Raw genomic sequence first — 5960 nt, forward strand, 5'->3', positions numbered from 1 at the left:
ATCTTAGTATGCTAACTTGTGGTTGCGAGTTTTGTAGAATGATGTTAAAATAATAACAATGAGGTGACACTTTTGGGCAGACAATACTATTGTGCAATAAATGTCTAAAATAGTGAAATAATAATGCCAAAAGTGCTGCATTACGTTGGATAATTTGCCCTTTCTCCCCACATAATTCAATCAATGCTGCCTCATTATTTGGTTCTCTTTTGCCATATAATTGGGGACCAAACAGTTAGTAACCCTTCCACAGCCAGCACTCTCTTTAATGTTTGCAGAAGATGCTGGCTTGATGTGAAGTGACCCATATCCACCAACTGCAGTGTTTAACGTGCTCAAACTTGGAGCAATCGCATTTTAAAAAAAAGCATTTGCAATACTGCCAACATAAGCTTAACTATAAACTCCAGGGGGGACTTGTCCTTGCGGGACCGAGTAGGACATATATAATTTTAATCAAACAACAATAACTCGGTCTCGATTTGATTTTGAGGTACTCTTTTATTTAGAGCAGCCTGAGCATCTAAATAAATGTATTAATAGGTGCTTGCGTATTTATCATCAATTATTTTGTCATTTCACTTAGAACCATTAAACTTTTTTAAATGTCCAAGTTTGACACACTACAGTACATTTATGAACAATTATATACAGTTAATCAAAGCAAAACAAATAAAAAATAAGCAAATAAATTTTAACATAATTCATGCAATTAAAAATTCACATTGCGATAGTACACCAGTGCTTTTTTTGTCATAACAGTCCTGGATTGTTCACTCTTTATGTTTTGGGACTGATCTCACAAGGGACAACACTTTGTACAATACAACTTTCTTTTAATGCCCTCTGTGAATATTGGCAAGGTCTAAGAAACAGCCGACGCGTTTCCAAACCCGTTAACAATTTCCCGGGTTTTTCATCAGGGCTTGACTGGGTACCTATTAGAAGATAAAGGGGAATGATTGAGTGTTTTGGCCATCCCCTATTTTTTCACTGTGTCTATATGGATAAAGGGGATTACCTCTGTCTTTCGTAGATACTCTGTTTCTTATGTCAATAAGCTTGTAGCGTTTTTCTGAACCACCTTTGAATGCTGCAATTGAAAGGGGGACAACAATGATTGTCTCAGGTTACATGGAACTACACTTTCTTGTTGGTTAATCAAGTTTTATTAAATAATACAGATAATACAGCCACACAAGACTTACTATTGGTGTCGAAATCTTCGGGGAAATAAATCTTGTCCCGTATCTTTTTGTGGTTTTGTGTGTAACTTGGGTCTCTTGTTAGCAGTATGGTCAGAGGTGGCGTTATCTACCATGGGGTTTTATCCATATAGACACAGTAAAAAAATAGGTGATGGCCAAAACACTCAATCATTCCCCTTTATCTTCTAATAGGTACCTAGTCAAGCCCTGATGAAAAACCCTGGAAATTGTTAACGGGTTTGGAAACGCGTCGGCTGTTTCTTAGACCTTGCCATTATCCACAGAGGGCATTACAAGAAAGTTGTATTGTACAAAGTGTTGTCCCTTGTGAGATCAGTCCCAAAACATAAAGAGTGAACAATCCAGGACTGTTATGAGAAAAAAGCACTGGTGTATTATCGCAATGTGAATTTTTTAATTGCATGAATTGTGTTAAAATGTATTTGCTTATGTTTTGTTTGTTTTTTTCTTTGATTAACTGTATATAATTGTTCATAAATGTACTGTAGTGTGTCAAACTTGGACATTTAAAAAAGTTTAATGGTTCTAAGTGAAATGACAAAATAATTGATGATAAATACGCAAGCACCTATTAATAAATTTATTGAGATGCTCAGGCTGCTCTAAATAAAAGAGTAGCTCAAAATCAAACATAAGCTTAAAGCATTTTCAGCTCGGATGCACAACATGCAGCTGCTGTTTCAAAAACAGGAAGTGCTCAAAATGTAAAATGTCATAAACGCACTACTACCCAGGCAATGAAAGAGAAAAGGCAGCGCAGTTACACCAGCAGGCAAGTTCTTGCCTGTCAGCAATAAGTCCTTACTTAAAATATTTGGACATGGCTTAAAACGAAATTATGAGACAGATGTGTTCTTTCTTTAGTCGATTGTCTTACAGTAGAGTAGTGAAAATTGGAAGAGAAATTTTAAGCGTCCTAAACACATCAATATTGGAAGATTGTTTCCTGAATATCGAGACGCTATTTAGTAGTTCATGAAGGCCTTGTGTATTGCTGTCTGGTACTTACATTTTTCATTCAGTCAGCTTGAACATGTATCTACACATACTATGGCTCTGATTACAAAGTGTGTGAAATGAAATTCCTATATGTAAATCTAGCTTTATGTTTTTTCCTGTACTGTGATATACCGCCAGAAGCAGGAATGAGCATCAATCCCTTGATTAGTTGATCCAAATATCTGAATTTGGTGCAAAGGGAGACATATGTGTCTATAGTAAAGACAGCTATCTGCTGTATGGTGATAAAACTTGTCCTATCTTCATGCCCTTAACACTAATGTAAAAAACATGGATTGATTACGAATAATGAATATTAAAAATGTTAAGATAATTCATGTCAGTATTTAGTTCCTCTTCTATATCACGTTTGCTTAATCTTGCATTCCCAAGTTTTTAGCTGTTTCATCATGTTGTGTTTCTGTATTTTTTCAGTGCATCTTATTACTCTTGCATAGTGCATACTTTGCCTCATGCCAGGTGTTTATGAGGGGCTTTGACTCAGATCTCTGTTGCTAAAGCTGAAGGCAAAGCAAAGTGCCTGTCAATTTGGTTGGCCTCTCTGCAGAGCACACAGAACAACAGTCATGTATTCTAGTGCAATTGAGATTTTGTAGAAATGTGTGTGAATTGGGAACACTAATGTCAAAATATTTACAAGGCAAAAGTAAAGGTGTGGGTGTTTACCGAAGCCTGGTTAGTTTCTTCCAAAGTTGATGCTTCATGCAGTGCAAGACAGTGAGCAAGCTTACACTTTATTGGGCTGAAGTTGTTATGCTATACAATTTCCACATTGCAGTAATTGTTGAACATATTAATGCAGTAAGATATGGGGCAGTTATTAATGTGTTTAATATTTCAAGACTATATGTTCCCCCTGCTGTATAAACCTTGCTTTATCACAAAATTCCTTTTCTTTAAAATGCACCCGTTGACAATCTTTTATAAAAAAAATTATTTCTTGGGAGGACCCACCCTGGACCTCCTGCGTGTCCATTAAGCGTGCTCACGTCACAGGCTACATAAGTCATACCCAACTTTTGTGCCTCACCACTTTCAATGTCACCAGCCGCCACTGAAAGTATGGGCACACGGGGCCCCGCAAATGCCACCCACTATGACCTCTGTGTTTATTAAAGGATTTTGCTACAGCCAGCAGCCAGGTTGAAAGGCGGAACATGGAGCATTACAGTTTATTTTTCTGAAATGTTTCTATTAAAAGAAATAATGATCAGCAGAAAGGAGATATTTATGGCAACATGTTTGTTTTTTCCATGCTATGTGTCACTGAAGGAAGATGAAATCTCTGCATCTTTCTATGCAATCTAAGCTACAGTATTTTGTAACCTGACAACTGATTCTAATATCCTATTAAAACATTACTAACTGGTCTTTGGAGTGATATATTTCACAATAAAGATTCTGTTTTTGCTCTTCTTATCTGCGATTAACATGAAAGAGCAATACAATAAGGATTTAAGTGGCGAAGGAGAGATCACTAATAGAGGATGCATCGTATCAAGGATACTGGTTTATACTTTGCTACTGGTAGTTTGGAGCCTAATCGCTGTGAACATTACAGATTCAACTTATATACATTTGCTACCCAAGTGCCAGATTTTCGGATCATTATTACTTACCTTGATACTGGATATAATTTTAACATAGAGCCGTGACACACTACACCGCGTCTTGATACATGAGGAAACTGGATGCTTTTATCTATTTATATTTTGGATATAATTTGACTTTGAGCATGGATATATTGCACCTCATACTATTATAGGAGCCCTGATGAAGTACCCTTAGTGGAACGAAACACGTTGTCTGACACCCATGTTTTACTATCAAGAACAATAAAAGGATACTTTTTGGACATGTTTGAAGGACATTTACTCTGTTTTTGGTGCACCTTCCCCTTCATATAAGGATTTAAGTGGTTTATGGGAAGCGTGATGGTGTGATCATGTATGATAAGTAATAACATGCCGTCAGCCATATATTTAAAGAATATTGCATGCCACCTCGGAGTTCCATGATATTATAAAGGTGCTCATCCTTCTGCGTCATTTCTCTATATCATGGGTACTCACAAACATTTTCCCATGGGCCGAAAAGTTTGATCTGTGACGTGAATGATCAAGGGCAGCATTGTTGCTAGCATGGTGGGAGTATGGAGGGGGTGTGTGTAAGGTAGGAGATACAAAGCATGTACATAGTGTGGAGAGTGAATCGTGGAATTACTATGAGGATATAACTCAATAGCAACCTCTGAATTAAACCCTCAGTGTCCAGAAGGGTCAATGATATGACAATGCTATTTTATGCTGTGTCCGAGTCACTCTCCATCCATGGCACCCTGGTCTAAGCCTTTTCTGCTTGCTATTTCTACCTTTGATGAGTCAAGTATACCATGGAAATAACTTGATTAATTAGTTGCATTCGGAGTGCTTAGAAACAGGCTCAGTTAAGGTAGAGCGTTCTATAAAAAAAATCTTTGACAAAGACCCCCTGACAGAGTGTACAACTCACTGAGGTGGGCTGTCACAAACACCCAACCTCCACTGCTTGGCATGGGGCAATGGAATGGTTTTAACCAACAAGAACCTATAAGTCTTAGCATTTAATCCTGGCTTTATAATTTCACCAAAATTTGCTGGTTGCAAACTCTGGGCCTTATTTACAAGAACTGACTCATGGCTGCGTTGCGTTATCGATGCATCAAAACTAGTTACAAAACGCGACCTCACTTTTAAACGCCATGGATGCGCCATATTTATGGTATGGCGCACCATGGCATAAGGATCAGGCAGCGTCCCCAAAAAATGGACCCTTCCACCGGTGTGTCGTCACAGCAGAAACGTACGCATCGGGAGGAAAACTGACATAAGGCTGGTTAGCGGCTCCTAAAGCAATGCTAACCACTCTAGCATCACTTTTCATTGTGTCAAGTATTTAAAAAAACAATAAAAAATTGCACTTCATGAAAAATAACATTGGCACACTTCACACAAGGCAGCCATGGAGCAGGGAGAACAGATCAGCAGCCATGAATATAACCCCAAACAACCGCAGCACCAGCCTGGTTGTCCAGACAGACTCCCAGGGGAAGAAGAAGTGCAACTTCGGTGAGGAGGAGAATGACATCTTGATCACTAAGGTGACAGAGCACCAACATCAGCTCTTTATCACCTCGGAATTGCCATTTGGAAAGAAAGAGGCAATTTGGCAGTCCATCGTGGCCAAGATCAACAGCGTGGTACAAGCCAAAAGGACAGACACCGACTGCAAGAAACGCTGGCATGACTGTAAGCACAGGACGAAGGAGAAACGGGCCAACACCCTGAAGGCAGCCATGCCGACCAGAGGTAGAACTCCAGTGCCACAGGAGGAGCTGGATGCCTAGGAGGAGTGGGTGGCAGCTGTTATCCCAGAGGATTTGGTGTCAGGAGTTCTGGGATAAGACAGTGCAGCCCATGAGGGACAACAAAACCTACTGAGTAAGTCACAACAAAGGGCAATGTGGGAATAAAAGTCATGTGCAGTGCAGCTAGCTAGTTCTCAGCACTCCATTGCTCTGTATGCAGGGTAAAGGGCAGGAATCTGAGTCATGTACTGTTGAACAACGCATAAGTATAAGTCACACTGCCCAGTCACATGTGGCACAGCTCAGCCCAGCTCCCTCACGTTCATTCCTTCTATGTGTGAAGTGCAACACCAGTCCATGTTTAC

This window comes from Lissotriton helveticus, chromosome 1_1 (genome assembly GCF_964261635.1).
Source record: "Lissotriton helveticus chromosome 1_1, aLisHel1.1, whole genome shotgun sequence".
Lineage (NCBI taxonomy): Eukaryota > Metazoa > Chordata > Amphibia > Caudata > Salamandridae > Lissotriton > Lissotriton helveticus.